The sequence below is a fragment of the Heterodontus francisci genome, chromosome 7 (genome assembly GCF_036365525.1).
Source record: "Heterodontus francisci isolate sHetFra1 chromosome 7, sHetFra1.hap1, whole genome shotgun sequence".
Classification (NCBI taxonomy): Eukaryota; Metazoa; Chordata; class Chondrichthyes; order Heterodontiformes; family Heterodontidae; genus Heterodontus; species Heterodontus francisci.
In genome coordinates this window covers 75,677,477-75,695,061 of record NC_090377.1, presented here as the reverse complement: position 1 = coordinate 75,695,061, position 17,585 = coordinate 75,677,477, and the positions used below count along the sequence as shown (strand labels likewise).

General features: G+C 38.4%; 1 protein-coding gene across 3 annotated transcripts in view; it reads left to right on the top strand.

Moving 5' to 3' along the window:
* Positions 1-17,585, top strand: part of LOC137372074 (WAS/WASL-interacting protein family member 1-like) — a 127,360-nt gene that overhangs the window by 20,791 nt on the left and 88,984 nt on the right. The window contains exon 1 of one of the 3 annotated variants that reach the window (XM_068035445.1): positions 14,868-15,018. The exons of the other annotated variants lie outside the window; for them this stretch is intronic. The gene's annotated coding sequence lies outside the window, so the exon portion shown is untranslated. Of the gene's footprint in view, positions 1-14,867; positions 15,019-17,585 lie in introns of those variants that run through there. 3 annotated transcript variants of the gene reach the window in all.

The following is a 17,585-nucleotide window of genomic DNA, read 5'->3' as shown; positions in this document are numbered from 1 at the left end:
TATAAGTACAAGTGAAGTAACATTGGGCAAACAATGTCATTTTCAAAGTTTGTTTAATTGCTAGTTTCCAAAGGCTTATAATGTCATTATGGGGGATTCTGGTCAGCCTTTGCTTGTTTTCTAGACTGTCATGCATGTATAAATTATTTTACCCGTGTATTTGTGGTACTGAGGAAGGGGAAAGTTATTCAGTTTAACAGAACTGGATGTAACCCTGCAGTTTAGTAGCACTGGAGGGATGGTTCTGGGATCTGCCTGTAGAAAGGAATTTGAAGTTTGATAGAGCTGGGGGCAGGAGGGTGGATTGTGGGGTTTGGCTGAAATGGTGGTTTCTGGCCTCTGTCAGCAGTGAAGGGGTAAAAGGGTAAATGTCTGACAGCATTGGGAGGGGAACTTCGGTATGGTAGCACTAGTTTCTCAGAGCCCTGCAAACATCAACCTTATGGTTTTGTGATTGGTTCCTGTAAAATAAGGCTTTCCTTAGGCGTCTGAATAAATAAATAATCACTGCTGTAACAATATATGAATATGTCCAGTTTTCTATAATGGGTAAATAAACGTGGCTGTTTTAATAACATTTATTTTCACACATAAATCCAGTGTACAACTTTTTTGCGTCACTTGGCAAGTGGTTGAAAGGAGATGGGGCTTGACAGAAGCCAGAACTCTGTAGTCGAGTGGAGCTGCAGGCAGAACACTGGGTGACAAAGGTCAGGGTGGAATTGATGACAGCTGTAATTCCCTTCTATATTCACAGTCCCTTGCAGTGTGCCCCATGGTTTATTATTTATTCTTCTCTCCTCTTATTTATTTACTTCATGATGTTGCTTGGCAATGCCCTTCCGAACATGGGTTTAATTTGTACATGTATACCAACAGCATGGTACTCTGAATCAGGTGGTTAACAATTTCTGCATTTTGCTCAACATTGAGCTAACTTTTTCACGCCACATCTTGTTTTCTGTCAAAATTGTGTTTTCCCACCTTGGATGATTGCCTGCTTGCATCTATACCTCTCGCTGCTGCCAAAACATTAATAACCTCGAAGACTAATTTCTTAGCTTCTTGTGCTGGTGCTCCCACTACACACTTAACAGATTTCAGTTTTTCCAGACCTCTACTGTCAGATTAGCAGACCCATCACACCTGTCCTTGCCAAGATTCATTCGCTATCTGTCCCAGGGAATCAACTAAATGGTCCATGTTTTCAAATTCCTGTATGGTCTTGATTCAGTTTGACTGTGCGATCTTCTCAAGCCATATGTCCCAACACACACCGTCCACTGCTCCTTCTGTGAGTGAGTATACATCTCCCATTCCCTCCATGATCTACAAGAGTCCATCTCCCAAAATGAATTTGTCCTGTTCTCTTTCTCATTCCTTTAAAAGCCTATTAAAGCTGTCTTTTGAAGAATGCTTCCACTTCCCTTAATTTTGCCATCACCTGCTCAGTATCCTCCTCAGTTCTGGTAAAGCACTCTGAAATTTTCTACATAAGGGGTGTGGTTACTAATTGCATTGTGTTAACTACAAAATAATAAGGTAACTAATGAAAATATTTATTTCTGTACATTTTTTTTTTCAGTCCTCAGTAAAGTGAGACATTTAGAATTTTCACCAAGTTTAATAAGTAGATTGTTATGTCATGTTAAATGGTTACAGAATTGTCACAGTTTGAAGGGAATAATACATTTTATTCAAAAATTGGAAGTTATATCATCCCAAATAAAACCATTATATGCTAATTACTGAAAAGACTAGAGGGGAGCAATTCGTCACGTATGCCACTACACAACTTACCTTGATTAGCGGGGCAGGCAGCGCTGCGGCACGCTACTTGTACCGCCTGTGCAGCTTTTTTCAATGATATCAATGAAGAAGATAGTGGAGCTGCCTGTCCCTGGGAAATTGGCGTAAGTCTCCTTACAAGCGGTACTACACAAACAAATTTCTCTCACTAGATATTTAACCAATTAATTAAATCAGGTTGTATGAAACTCATTTGATTCTTTAAATACGTACTGTATACGTGCTTGTCAATTAACTCTTCTGTTGTGAGAGGAGCATTGGTTGCATTATATTTTCAAAAAATATTGTTAATATTTTTATAGCATTGATCAAGTCATTTTGGTGCTGGGATTTTCCAGAAAATCCTGTGTTAAATAAGTTTCACTTCTGTAAAAGTTCAGATGAAATTAGTCAATTAAGTCTGTCCAAATCAGATTGAAAATCAGGCTTCATCTGATACATCAGCTTTATATTTGCAGAGAAATCTTAGTACAAACCTGAACAACTCTCAATGCAGCATACAGTGGAGCTGTGCTTTTTTTCTAAATCTGGAAAAACTAAACATTAATGAGCATTAAATTAGCATCACCACCTCCAACTTCTTTCCATGTAAAGCTTTAATTGAAGTCTTGATTGAGGCTTGCAGTAACCACATGATAGATTGTTAAATACAGTCAATCATCAAAAGTATGCAGGAGAAGGTCTATTTAAAACAAAGGCACAGTCTTCAGTCTTTCCTGTTAACTGTATACCCAATGCACGATTGTAACATGCCAGAACAAACCTTTGACTCCTGTTGTAATCTTTGTAAGGAGAGAAATAAAGATTGAAAACTGACTTGGGGGGAGGGGTGCAAGAGGAGGGATGTAAATCTGAGGAAAGTCTAACCATCTGAGTGCTTAGCAGTTAATGTAGAGCTATACATTATGTCACGAGGAAAAGTTGCATATATTGGAACTTAATATATCTTGTATGTATGTAAATAACACCATTACCATTATAGTTTAGCCTATATTTTTGTCTCAAATATGTAATACTTGTAGTAAAAGAAACAGATAAATAAATATTGGGAACGCACGAGAACACAGATTTGTAAAGCACCTTTAACATGGAAACAAATTTCCTAACGTGCTTCACAAAAACATAAACAGACCCAAATCAACACTGAGCCAAAGGAAATATTAGGAGGGGTGATTAATGGGTTATAAGGTGGAGAGCAAGATTGGGCAGTTTCGGGCTGGAGGTGCAGCTGCCAGTGGTAGGGCAAATGGACTAGAGGGAGGTACATCAGGCCAGTGTTGGAGGAACACAGATTTCTTGGAGGATTGTAGGGCTGGAGAATGTTGCAGAGATAGGACGAGCTGCGGCCATGAAGGGATTTGAACAGAAGAATTAAAATTTTAAATTTGAGGCATTGGGGTACTGGAAGCCCATGTAGGTCATCGCGTACAGGGGTAATAGGTTTGCGGGGCTTTGCAGGATTGGATACAGGCAACAGAGTTTAGGATGAGCTCAAATTTATGGAAGGTGAAGGATTTGAATGTGGCTAGGAATTGTTTTGAATAAATAAGTCTGGAGGTGACTAGGCATAGACGAGGGTTTCAGCAGCAGATGACCTGAGGTAGCTTTGGAAAAGGAAGGAAAACAAAAATACATGTGTAGTCTCATCATTACTTTTTCCCTTCTGTGCTTGTGTATGGTTAGGAGTTCGGAGACATTTTGTTCATCACACTTCTAATTTGAAAGTGTTTTTGGGCAGTGAAGTCAGGTATCTATAATGTGCTGTTCATATGTTATGCAGGATTGACCTATATTTGACCCTGATTCCTTGGTTCAGAGAAGAATAAGAACCAGATATATAAGGATCAAAATCAATGGAATGAGTTGTGTTCAATGTGCATTTTAATTTTATTGTTGGAGGAGCATAGAATAGAGGTTAAAAAGTTGTGGGCAGTCTCAGAACAGCGCACTGATACATTAAGAAGCTAAACCACTGTGCCACCTCGAGTCACTAGAACTTCAATTATATTCTAAACGTGGTAGTAGAAATGCAAATGATCAGTTCCCCTATAGTTTCTTCATTTTTTAAAACCAGTTTCAGAAAATTGAACTGTAAGCTATGGAGCCAAGGTAGATGGGTGGAGTTAAGAAACAGATCAGCAATGACCTCATTGAATGGCGGAACAGATCCGAGAAGCTGAGTGGCCTATTCCTGTTCCTAGACATGCAAAATTGGGCAATTTTAGCTTGGAAAGAAGGCAATTAAGTTGACGCTTTTTATAGAAGATACTAAATGGTTTGGAAAAGATAAATCTAAAGCTGTGTTTCAAGGTAAGCATGATAGTGGGATAAGTAGGCATGGGTTCAGATTGGTGAATTGGAGCATTTAGGTGATTTGTCAAGAAGAATTTTTTTCACACTAAGAGTGATAAACATTTGCAATAGACTTGGAGGTAAGTTAATGGAAGAAAATCTTAGTATTTCAAGAGCCAGTTATATACTCGGGTGGGGGTGGCAAGGGCGTTGGAATTGTGGCTCTACTTTCTGGACTCATGAACTGAGATAGGCAAAGTTGACTTCCTCATCAGCATTTATTTTGTGATCAGGGTGATGACTTACAAAACAAGAGGAAGTGGATGACCAGAAACTTAAAGCAGTAGGATGGAATGGACATGAGTCGTCTGTTTCCTAGTGGTCAGCACCAGAACCAGACTTTCATATTCTGTAAGAATGCTAGAAATGGTTAATGCTGAATTTCTAGGTTTGCTTGCATATGAGGTTCATGTTGCTGCATATTTGATAACTCAATACTTGAGTAAAAATTCTGAAATAGCATTTGCAGATCCACATCTGTATTTCAAAGGAACACAAAAATATGAATATTCTACAATGGTCAATAAGATATTTTGAAAAGAAATTAGTTGGTGCCTATTAACCTGCATTTAAATTATTCCATCCAAAGCCATATACTTAGTTGCATGATTCACATGATTCACAAACATACATATGTACATACAAATTAGGAGCAGGCCCTTTGAGCCTGCTCCGTCATTCAACAAGATCATGGTTGATCTGATCGTAACCTCAACTCCACATTCCCACCTTCCCCCATTAACCTTTCACCCCCTTGCTTATCAAGAATCTATCTACCTCTGCCTTAAAAATATTGAAAGACTCTGCTTCCACTGCCTTTTGAGGAAGAGAATTCGAAAGACTCATGACCCTCTGAGAGAAAAAATTTCTCCTAATCTGACTTAAATGGGCGACCCCTTAATTTTAAACAGTGACCCCTAGTTCTAGATTCTCCCACAAGAGAAAACATCCTTTCCACATCCACCCTGCCAAGACCCCTCAGAATGTTATATGTTTCACTCAAGTCGCCTCTTACTCTTCTAAACTCCAGTGGATACAAGCCTAACCTGTCCAATCTTTCCTCATAAGACAACCTACCCATTCAAGGTATTGGTCCAGTAAACCTTCTCTGATCTGCTTCCAATGCATTTACATCCTTTCTTAAATAAGGAGACCAATATTGTACACAGTACTCCAGGTGTGGTCTCACCAATGCCCTGTATCGCGAGGTCTTGCTCCTTCAGTGAAATTGTTTTATATGTCCTATTTTTGGGATGTGTTACTGAATTGCCTGCATTTATGTCACACTGCTTGGAACAGTTACCTGCCACTCAGACCTACCATAAAACTTAATCAATGTTCTCAACCCTTGATTACATAATACATTGACCTGTCACTTTCGTGATTGTGAAGCACTTGTGCCTAGTCCCAATGCACAATGTATTCTGTCCATCATAATGCAGTCTGGTAGGTCTCTTACAATTTTTCCTTTCCATATTTGAAGCATCTTGATGTGATTTTGACAGTATTTTTACTTTTTAATTGGCCCCATAGCCCCACTGTTTAAACTGAGGCCATTTTTAAAATTCCTGGATAAAGCACTATTCAAATGTGCTGCTGTTAACTGAGTGAAGAAAAGGTAAGCTCAAATTTGCCAGTGAGACCTTAATATATATTTCATCTCAACATTCATTTTACTTCATGGAATCATAGAATAGTACAGCACAGAATGAGGTCATTCAGCCCGTCAGGTCTGCATTGACTCCTTTGAAGAGCAATCCAGTTAGTCCCACTCCACTGCTGTTTCCCCATCTCCTTGCAATTTTTTTTTCTCCTTCAAGTATTTATCTAATTCCCTTTTTGTAAGTCATATTGATTCTGCTTCCACCACCCTTTCAGGCAGTGCATTCCTGATTGCTGTGTAAAGAAATTTCTCCTCCTCTCGCCTCTGGTTCTTTTGCCAATTCCCTTAAATCTGTGTCCCCTGGTTACTGATCCTTCTGCCACTAGATACACTTTCTCCTTATTTACTTCATTAAAACCATTCATCATTTTGAACACCTCTTTTAAATTTTCCCTTGACCTTCTGTGCTCTAATGAGAAAACCCCAGCTTCTCTAGTTTCTCCATGTAACTGAAGTCCCATATCCCTGGTATCATTCCAGTAAATCTCCTCTGCATCCTCTCTTACACCTTGACATCCTTCCTAAAGTGTGGTGCCCAGAATTGGACAAATACAATATGATTTGTAGATTTGAACAACGCCACCATTGTCACCAAATCTTTGAGAGCAGTTGCCACACAAACTCTCTCCATCTTTCTACAGAAGTAAGGAGAGAAGCTGTGGATACATTTATGTGTACAATTATCTGGAACTCATAAACCATTCATATATATGTTGGTCAAGTTTTTAAAAATAGTTGAGTATTTTGATTGGAACTAGTTTCATGATGCGCTTTTCTAGGTTTTGTTACAGGGTGCTACTGAAAATGAATCGTTGAGTCAAATCTGGTTTTATTTTTCGCTATGCATTGTGGTTGTGAACCACTTATAAAATGAAATTACGTTAGTAGCAATGCAATGTAATGTGCAAGGACTTTGTGTTCCCGCTAGTTTAAATGGATAACAGGAATAATAATTTTTGGCAAGATGCCTTCATTATAATTATTCCACAACTCAGCAGTTTATGAACAACATCTGCCAAGAATTCACAAGTGAAATTAGTGAAAAAAGTCTTAAACTTCCAGAAAACAATTGTACTTTGTAGAGGCTTTCTGAACAGTAGCCTGGATTCAAAGCGATTTTAGACCATTATGAACAAGCTAGCATCAGAATTTCAATTGTTTGGGTTTCACTGACTGTGGTGCTCCCAAATACAAGCCTTTTCAGTATACTGCAGTTATTTGTAGTATTTTCCCCTGTAGTGTGCCCATCATTATTCGTGGATTTCCTATATACCTCCATGATTAATCAATAAATAATTTATTTTGTTATATTTCAGCTAACAAAAATTAATTTCTTAAAAAGATCAGCTGCAGAGTGTATTGTATATTGGTACTAGTTTTGAAAGGCACTGTTCTGAGGTGAGTAAAGCTCTGAAATTGGATATGCAGACAAATGCATCCAAATTGTGTTGCATGGCAAAGAAAATTGGCCAGAACCAGTACCATTATAATACGCCAAATTTATTCGTTCAGCACCAGGCTGAATTTCACATTCTTCTGCCTCTTCTCTGCTTGGCACTCACCATACCCATGTAAAATGGTGGGGGGGGGGGGGGGGGGGGGTGCTGCCAAATCCACTAGCTTGCCAGCTTTCTTCAGCAGAAATTCATATTGACAATTTTTTCAGCAAGCATAAATGTTTAATTGCATTTTATTCTCTGCATTGGTTTTTGTTCCTGTGAAGGATACCATTTCTGCATGAGAACACTTTTTTTTACATACTGTAAACAACAAAAGGAAGGTTGTATTTCAAATTAGAACTGTAGCAAAGTACTGAGGATGGGAATTTCTTTTTGATATTCCTAACAGTGTTCTAAATTTGGATGAGGAAATTGGGTCTGAGGGGCACCAAATTCAGCTGCACTGACCTGACCTGGGATATTTTGTCCATACTTGTCAGTGTCCCAGGACATGGATGTCAACAATCACATGTAAGTATGTCAAATATATTTGAAAAGGAAATTAGAACAAATCTAGAGGGCAACTTCGGACCAATTAACTTGATACCAGTGGTAGGAAAGTTAATGCAGTCCTTACTGAAAAATATAATACAAAAACATTTAGGAACTGAAAAATGATTAAAAAATAGCACGGATTTAAAATTAAAAAGTTATGCTTGGCCAACCTGAAAGAATTCTTTGAGGAAGTAACAGAAATTATAGACGAGGGTAATGCAGTAAAATTAAAAGATTTGGATTTTCAGAAGGCCTTTGATCAGGCCTACTTAATAATAGATTTATGACAAGGGGCAGAACATGTGGAGTCAGGGGACATGTAGCAGAATGGATAGCAACCTGGCTACAAAACAGAAAACCGAGTAGGGACTGAAGGTAGATACTTAGACTGATGAAAGGTGGGAAGTTGTGTTCCACAGGAATCGGTGCTGGGACTATTGACGTTCATAATTTACATAAACAATTTAGACTCAAATCAGAAGTACAATTTCAAAGTTTGCAAGACCAATATTGAGTGTATTTAATATAGAGGACTGCAATGAAATACCAGAAGACATTAGAAGGTATTAATAAACTTGCAGAGTGGGTGTGTAATTGGCAAATAAACATCAATATAAAATCATAGAATGGTTACTGCACAGAAGATTCGGCCTGTTGTCTATGCTGGCTGTCTGCCAGAGCAACCTACCTAGTTCCGCTCCCCCGCCTTTTCCCTGTAGCCCTGCAAAATGTTTTTTCTTCAGATTATTGTCCAATTCTCTTTTGAAAGCCATGATTGAATTTGCCTCCACCACATTCTCAGGCAGTGCATTCCAGATCCTAACCATTCACTGCATAAAATAAGTTTTTCCTCACGTCGCCATTGCTTCTTTTGCCAAAAACCTTAAATTGGTGCTCTCTGGTTCTCTATTCTTTTGGCAATGCGAACAGTTTCTCCTTTTCTACTCTGTCCAAACCCCTCATGAATTTGAACACCTCTATCAAATCTCCTCTTAGTCTTCTCTCCTCTAAGGAGTACAGCCCCAGCTTCTCCAGTCTAGCCACGTAACTCAAGGTTCCTCATCTGTGGAACCATTCTCCTGAATCTTCTCTGTACACTTGCTAATGCCTTCATATTCTCTGCATTAAATTTCATTTGCTACTTGTCTGCCCATTCCACGAGCATGTCTGTGTCCTCTTGAAGTTTATCACTATCCTTCTCACAGTTCATAATACTTCCAAGTTTTGAGTTATCTGCAAATTTTGAAATTGTGTCCTGTACTCCCAAGTCTAGTTCATTAATATATCAGGAAAAACAGTGGTCCTAACACTGGCCCCTGGGGAACCCCACTGTATACCTTCCTCCAGTCCGAAAAACAACCATTCACCACTATTGTTTCCTGTCACTCAGCCAGTTTAATATCAATGCTACTGCTGTCCTGTTTATTTCCATGGACTAACTTTACTGACAAGCCTCTTACGTGGACTTCATCCTAGGATCCTAAAAGAAGTGGCTAGTGAGATAGTTGATGTGTTAGTTTTAATTTTCTAAAATTCCTTAGATTTGGGGAAGGTTCCATTAGATTGGAAAATAGCAAATGTAACTCCTTTATTCAAAAAGGGAAGGAGACAGAAAGCAGGGAACTACAGGCCAGTTAGCTTAACATCTGTCTTAGGGAAAATGTTAGAAGCTATTATTAAAGACGTTATAGCAGGGCACTTAGAAAAATTCAAGGTAATCAGGCAGAGCCGATATGGTTCTGTGAAAGGGAAATCATGTGTAACTAATTTATTGGGGTTCTTTGAAGAAGTTACATGTGCTGTAGATAAAGGGGAAATGGTGGACGTACTGTACCTGGTTTCCAGAAGGCATTTGATAAGGTGCCACGTCAAAGGTTATTGTGGAAAATAAAAGCTCATGGTGTAGGGGGTAACAAATTAGCATGGATAGAAGATTAGCTAGCTAATAGGAAACAGAGATTAGGCATAAATGGGTCATTTTCTGGTAGGCAAGATGTAATGAGTGGTGTGCCTCAGGGATCAGTGCTGGGGCCTCAACTTTGTATAATTTATATAAATGACTTGAATGAAGGGACCGAAGGTTTGGTTGCTAAATTTGCTGATGACACAAAGATAGGTAGGAAAATAGTTGTAAAGAGGACATAAGGAGGCTATAAAGGGATATAGATAGGTTAAGTGTGTGGGCAAAGACCTGGCAAATGAAGTATAATGTGGCAAAATGTGGAATTGTCCATTTTGGTAGGAAGATTAACAAAGAAGCATATTATCTAAATGGCGAGAGATTGCAGAGCTCGGATGCAGAGGGATTTGGGTGTCCTAATACAGGAATCACAAAAGGTTAGTATGCAGGTTCAGCATCTAATTAGGAAAGGTAATAGAATGTTGTTGTTTATTGCGAGGAAAATTGAATGCAAAAGTAGAGAGGTTATGCTACAGTTATACAGGGCTTTGGTAAAACCACATTTGGAGTACTGTTTACAGTATTGATCTCTTTATTTAAGGAAGGATATAAATGCGTTGGAAGCATTTCAGAGTAGGTTTACTAGACTAATACCTGGAATGGGCAGGTTGTCTTATGAGGAAAGGTTGGACAATCTAGGGTTGTGCCTGCTGGACTTTAGAAGAGTAAGAGGCGACTTGATTGAAGCATATAAGATCCTGAGGGGTCTTGACAGGATGGATGTGGAAAGGATGTTTCTCTTTTGGGAGATCTAGAACTAGGGGCCACTATTGAAAAAGGGTCCCACTTAAGGCAGAGTTGAGGAGAATTTTTTTCTCGTGAGTCTTTGGAACTTTTTTCCTCACAAAGCAGTGGAAGCAGAGTCTTTGAATATTTTTAAGGCAGAGGTAGATAGATTCTTGATAAGCAAGGGGGTGAAAGGTTATGGGGTAGATGGGACTGTGGAATCGAGGTTACAATCAAATCAGCTGCTTGTCCTTTTCCAAAGCCAACCTAAACCTAATGTTCCTATGCTCATTGTCCCCTAAATGTTACCCTACTGGCCCTTGATGCACTTGACCCACCTCATTCCATAGAACCAGGTCCAGCAGTGCCTCCTTTGTCACTAGACTGGAAACATACTGATCTAGAACATTTTCCTGAACACAATTCATAAACTCTTGCCCCTCCCTGCCCTTTACACTATTACTATCCCGGTCTATATCAGGATAATTAAAGTCTCCATTATAACTACTCTATAATGTTTGCACCTGTTTGTAATGTTGTTACAAATCTGTTCCACTGTATCTTTCCTATTAATTGGTGGTCTACAGAATACACCCAGCAATGTAATATTACCTCTATTGTTTCTTGGCTCCAACCAAATAGATTCTGTCCTTGACTCCTCTGGAACATCTTCTGTCCCCAGCCCTGTAATGTTCTCCTTAATCAATACTGCCATCTCTCCTCCTTTCCTTCCTTGCCTATCTTTCCTGAACATCTTGTCTCCAGGAATATTTAGTACCCTGTCCTGCCCCTTTTTGAGCCGGGGCTCTGTTATTGCCACAACACATCATATTTCCACATAGCTATCTGCATCTGCAACTTACTACACTCTGCGCATTCACGTAGATGCACAGGAAATCTAATTTAGACCTTATTACTTTCTGTCTTAATCTGACTCCACATAATACGTTGCTATTCCCTCCTCTAGTGCCATCTGTCTTTCCCAATTCTCTGTGCACCTTGGCTTTCCTGTCTAATATTACCTCCTGGTTCCCACACCCCGACCAAGTTAGTTTAAATCCTCCCCAATAGCAATAATAAATTGCCCCGCAAGGACATTAGTCCCAGCTCTGTTCAGGTGCAATTCGTCCGGCTTATACAGGCCCCATCTCTCCCAGAATCAGTCCCAATGTCCCAGGAATCTAAAGCCTCCTTCCTGCACCATCTCTCCAGCCACACATACATTTGCTCTGTCCTCCTATTTCTATACTCGGGAGCATGTGGTTCTGGAAGTAATCCAGAGGTTACTACCTTTAAGGTCCTGTTTGCTAGTTTCTTCCCGAACTCTGTAAATTCTGTCTGCAGGACCTCATCTCTTTCTACCTATGTCATTAATATCAATATGGACCATGACTGCTGGCTGTTCACCCTCCTCTCTCAGTGCTTTGCAGCTGTTCAGTGGCATCCTTGACCCTGGCACCAGGGAGGCAACCCATCATCGTGGATTCACGTTTGCAGCCGCAAAAGCGCCTGTCTATTCGCCTATCGAATCCCCTATCGCGATTGCTTTTCTAATCTTCTGCCCTCCCCATACATCTGAGCCAGCCGTAGTGCCATGGACTAGGCTCTGGCTGTACATCCCAGATGGACCATCACTCTCACCAGTATTAAGAATACTGGTTGGAGGGTGAGATGCACTCAGGGATGCCTATTCTACCTGACTGGTCCTCCTTGACAGCCTGGCGGTCACCCATTCCCTCTCTGCCTGCATACCCTTAAACTGCAGGGTGACCACATCTATAAACATGCTATCCATGAAATTCTCATTCTTGCGGATGAGCCACCAGGATGCCAGTTGTCGCTCAAACTCTGAAACCCAGAGCTACTTCCTGCAGATATGGTTGTCCAGGACATGAGAAGCATCCCAGAGTTCCCATATGGAACAGGCTGTCCACTCCACAGGTCTGAGTTGCCCTTCCATGTCTCTGTTAGACTATTACATTTACTATTTAAATAAGTAAAGACTCACCAGCTGCTTATCCTGTGCTGAAGTTACTTTATTTTATAGGGAGGTTACTTAACTCTTATTAAAAACTTTAGATTTTAATTTCCTTAAAAATTCAGACTTCTTTAGTTTTACTATCCCCTATGATTTAATTTTAACTTTAACTGATAAATTTGGGGTGGTACATTTTAGCAGCAAGAGTGAGATGGTTACATACGGCTTGAAAAGTAAGTGTCTAAATGCGTAGTAGAGCAGAGAGATCTGTTGGTACAGATAAACAAACCATTTAAGATAGCAACGCTGGTTAATGTACTGTCATTCATTTTTAGAGAGATAGATTTGAAAGTTAGGAAGGTTATGTTAAACTTGTATAGAACCTTGCTTGGACCACACTTGGAATATTGTAAACAGTCTGGTCTCCAGATTATAGAGAATGTGGAAGCACCAAAGAAAGATTTACTAGGATGATACCAGATCTGAGAGGCTATCTCTATTAGGAAAGATTGAACAGACTGGACCTCTTTACTCTAGAAGACAGAAGGCTGGGAGGTAACCTGATAGAAGTCTTTAAGATTATGAAAATGTTTGATAAGGTAGTTGTAAGATGTTTTCACTTGCAGACAGTCTGAGACCAGAATGTATGCATCATAAATATAAGATAGTCACTTAGAAATCCGATAGGAAATTCACGAGAAGCTTCTTTATCCAGATAGTGGTTACGCATTGTCAGTTTTCTTGTGTATGCTGACAGCACCCAACTCTGCCTCAACACCACGCCTCCTGGCTCCTCCACTGTCTCTAATTTATCAAACTGCTTATCTGACATGCAGTACTGGATAAGCAAAACTTTCCTCCAATTATTTATTGGGAACCCAAAGCCATTGTTTTCGGCCCCTGCAACAAACTCTGTTCTCAAGCTACCAACTCCACCCCTCTCCCTGGCAACTGTCTGAGACTGAACCAGACTGTTTGCAACCTTGGTGTCATATTTGCCCCGAGGTGAGCTTCCAACCACGTATCCATACCTTCACTAAATCCGCCTATTTCCACCTCTGTAACATTGTCTGACTCCGCCCCTTCTGAGTTCATCTGCTGCTGCATGGATGACTTTAAATCACAGAATAAAGGCTATTGCACCTGATTATTTTTAGTTTAATTCTCTTGTAACCAGATTTGTAATGTGAAGGAGTACAATATTTAAATAGTATCTAACAGTTAAGCTGTCACATTTAGTATTTTGATATTAGTAACGCTGATTAATGCACTGTATTTATGGTGACTTCGGAAGCTTTAGAAAGTGGTCGGTTGTGTTGTCGGAGCAATTTTGGAGGACTAATAATTCTCTGTTCCGGGAAAGTTGAGTGTGCCAATCAGCAGGGAGTGGGGCAACAGAACAGAAACGGATGGAAAATAGGATGCAGTGAGCCCACAAGAAAGGAGTCCACATACTTTGAAATTTTCTCAAGTCCATTCATGTATTACTTAGTCTGACTGGCATGTCCATATGTTTACAGTGAGAGGGGAATGTACGTTTATATTTGAGTATCCATCTGAATATGTACAGATACTCTTTTATGTGAGTGACTTGAAACTCAAATGTACTTCAGTTTGCTCAGATATGTAAACTTTGCAGATGACAGAACACTAAAAAAAACTTAAGAGGAAATTGAGCAGCTTTCTGCTGTGTAGCAAGCTGTCAAAAGGATGTTGGCTGCTTCCTTTGTGGATCAAGTAACTCAGCAAATGTAAGACACTTGAACATTTAAAAAAAAACTCTTGCAAAAATATAGGAAGTATAAATTAGATCTCAGCAAAAAGTGTATAAGAAAAATGACTCCCGTTAAATATGTTTTATGTTTTGATGTGAACATAAAAGACTCCCCACAGTTTGGTTCAGCTATAAATACTGCTGTCACAAGCACTGCTGTTTCAACTTATAAGTTACAGTTCTGGAAAGCCAATGAATCCTAGCATAGCTGTTTTTATTTCCAGGAGGTTTGTGAAGATATGAAATCTTAAAGTGTCATTATCAGAAATATCAAATAAAAACAAATGACTTCTTTAAACTGGGTACAATAACCTGCATTTGCATGTAAATGCATTCCAACATTACAACAGTGGTTGCACTTCAAAAGTACTTCATTGGCTGTAAAGTGCTTTGGGACATCCTGAGAGGTCGTGACAGGTGTTGTATAAATGCAAGTCTTTTTTTTCAAATCAGTAGTTTAGGGTATATGGCAGAAATCGCAAATATATTTCAGGCAGAAGTATATGACAAGTGTTATAAAGACGTTTATTTTTAGGTCACCATTACATTTACTGTTATACCAGTGTGTGATTTTGAAAGGTGGAAACAAGCCAATAGTGTTGTTCCACTATGAGTCTAACCACTGCTGTGAAAGCACTGATCTCGAATGAGGTGCGGTGAGGAAGTCTGACGTTCAACATGCAGCTAACAGGAAGCAGGCAGAAAGAAATTCAGGGAACTGTACAAATTTAAATCTTTGAAATAGACTGAAACATTCTGAAGGTAAGCAAAGTTAATTTAAACATTAAACATTGATAAATAGTCCCTTTTGGCATTTCCAATATTTTAATTATTTGTTGCCAATCTAAGTCTTAAAGTTTCAAAACGTCTTCAGCAGATGAAGCTTTAGAATACAGAATACTCTAGTTAAAACCACAAGCAACTTAGAGGAACTGAAACATGAATGTAGCACTGAAGTTTGTCATATCTAGCAGTCGTACTCAAAGAAAAAAACAAGTTGAGCTTCAGAAGTTCTTTTGACACAAAATGCAAAATTAACATGGAGCAAACATCTTAATTGTGTTTAGAAGAATGTTATCTGGCACATTATAAATTAATTTGAAAGTAATTGTGCTGCTTCTGGTTTGTGCTAAATTCTGAGTAACATTTGACATGGTTCAGAACAAAAGACACAAATCCTATAATGTGATGTGACTTTCTTCTGAAGGAACTTCTTATAAAATATGCTTCTATGGATTTGCAGTACAAATATGACATTCCAGAAAAGTGCTAATCTTTTTTTTATAATACTGGTATGGCAAATAAGGTATTTTGTTATACAATGTTCAGCACTATAATACTGAATTGTTATTAGAGGAAGTAAATTTCTTATAGATGTACTTCATTTTCAGAACATAAAATTTAGAATATAAAATCAATACCACGATGACCATATTTTTGAACATGACATTGTTGGCGTACAGATCAGATTGAGGAAGTATAACATTGGTCCACTTCAGTGAACTCTTTCCACAGGAGAATAACCTGTTCAACCCTTTTGAATATGGAATGATATCTATAGGTTTTTAAATAGAGTATTTGTATTTAATTTTTAAATTGCTTCTGAATATTTAAAAATACAACCACTTGCAGGCAGCTAATGTTTCTATTAATAGTGTTGAAAAGTGCAAAATCCGCTTATTAGATTTTTGTTCAAGTAGGTGACGGGTTGAACAATTAATGTATGTACATCATCAGTGAAACCGTTGACAACGGAGAAACATAACTTGTTAATAAACAGAGGTCTTGTATATTGAGAATTCTAAACTTTGGAATATCTCAATTTTATCAACAGCAAATATCTTGGGTTCTTGTGAGCCACTGACTCCATATTAAGTTGATTTCATAATGTAAAAGAACACGAAGCTAGTACTATGGCAGCGTAAGGCTGTGTTTAACTTAACATAACTTTATTGGAATCATGGACCATTAGTTGAGTACTTTTACTTGGTCTGTGAAATTTCAGCATCAGGTACAAAGATTCCTGTAATATCTGCCTGAGCACGATGTAATGGAGTATATGGAAAATAAAAACTTCAGGGTGGCAGTATGTGGCTTCAGTGTGCTCAGCTAACACAAATTGAAAATAGTATTTTTAATGAAGTTGTAAGAAGTTCTTTTCATCAATATCATGGGTGAGGGCAGTAGAATTGAAAGAAGTTTAATTTTGAGATAATTTTTTTTGTTATAATAGTCCTATCCACATCTGTGCTAACACATCCTACTTAGTGAATTATATTTTTTTTGAAGAAGTTAAAGAGAATTGGAGATGCTTTTTTACGTGAGGCAAAAACTAGGAGAATTGGAATGTGTGTGGATTTTTGAGTGAAGTGCTAACGTCAGCCTTCTCGGTGTTTTTCCTAAAGATTTGCTGATTTAGCCACTGTGTTGAAAGATCCGTATGCTAAATTTCTTGTGTTCAACAAGAATTATGAAAAGATGTGACTTTTGAAGCCTGAAGAGGCTTTGCTATTGGACTGGGAACACTAACCTGTAGAAAGAATTATTTTGCTTCACATCTATTTTCACAATAAATATGATCATGATTAGCATTTAAATTTATATAGTCATACATGTCTATCCACTTCACCAGAAGCAAAGATTTAGACTATATACTGGCTATACTATATGTTCTGTTGGTCAAAAAAGCCAATATTACATAGTTTAAGGAATGTGGGGTTTGAGAGTGCACAACGCAAGTGTCTGAATGGAAGTAGAATGCTTCCATTTTGTCTTTCATAATTGCTGAGACAGAATTTTTTTAAACTACCAGCTTACAATTGCACTTAAACATACTGAATAATGATGAGTTTGCAAAAATATGTTTAATTATGTAGCTGATACTTTATCATTGAAAAAAAATCAAACTTTAGTTACTTAATTCAGGAAACCTCAGTATTATAAGTTTTATATATGAATTGGGATTATAAAAGTCAGTACATTAATAGCTATATGCTGTGGCTGATTAAAAAACTATTATATTTTTCATCTTAATCCTTTAAGGTATTTAGATTTTTTAAAAATTGACTAGTTTCTAAAATCAAACATGTCCCTTAAAATAGCTCCTCTCAACACCTAAAACAGTGGAGCTTGTAACGCAAAGCTTTTACTATAAAGGTCTCATCGGGCAGTGTCAACGTATTTCCAAGAGACAGCTACAGAAATCAGAGTCCCATTCACTGACCATTGTGATGCATCAGAAAGGGGGAAAGTTACCTGGACACTTTGTTCCAGAAGACAGTCACACCCCTTGGGATAGGATCGTCTGATTTGGTCAATGGTCAGGGACA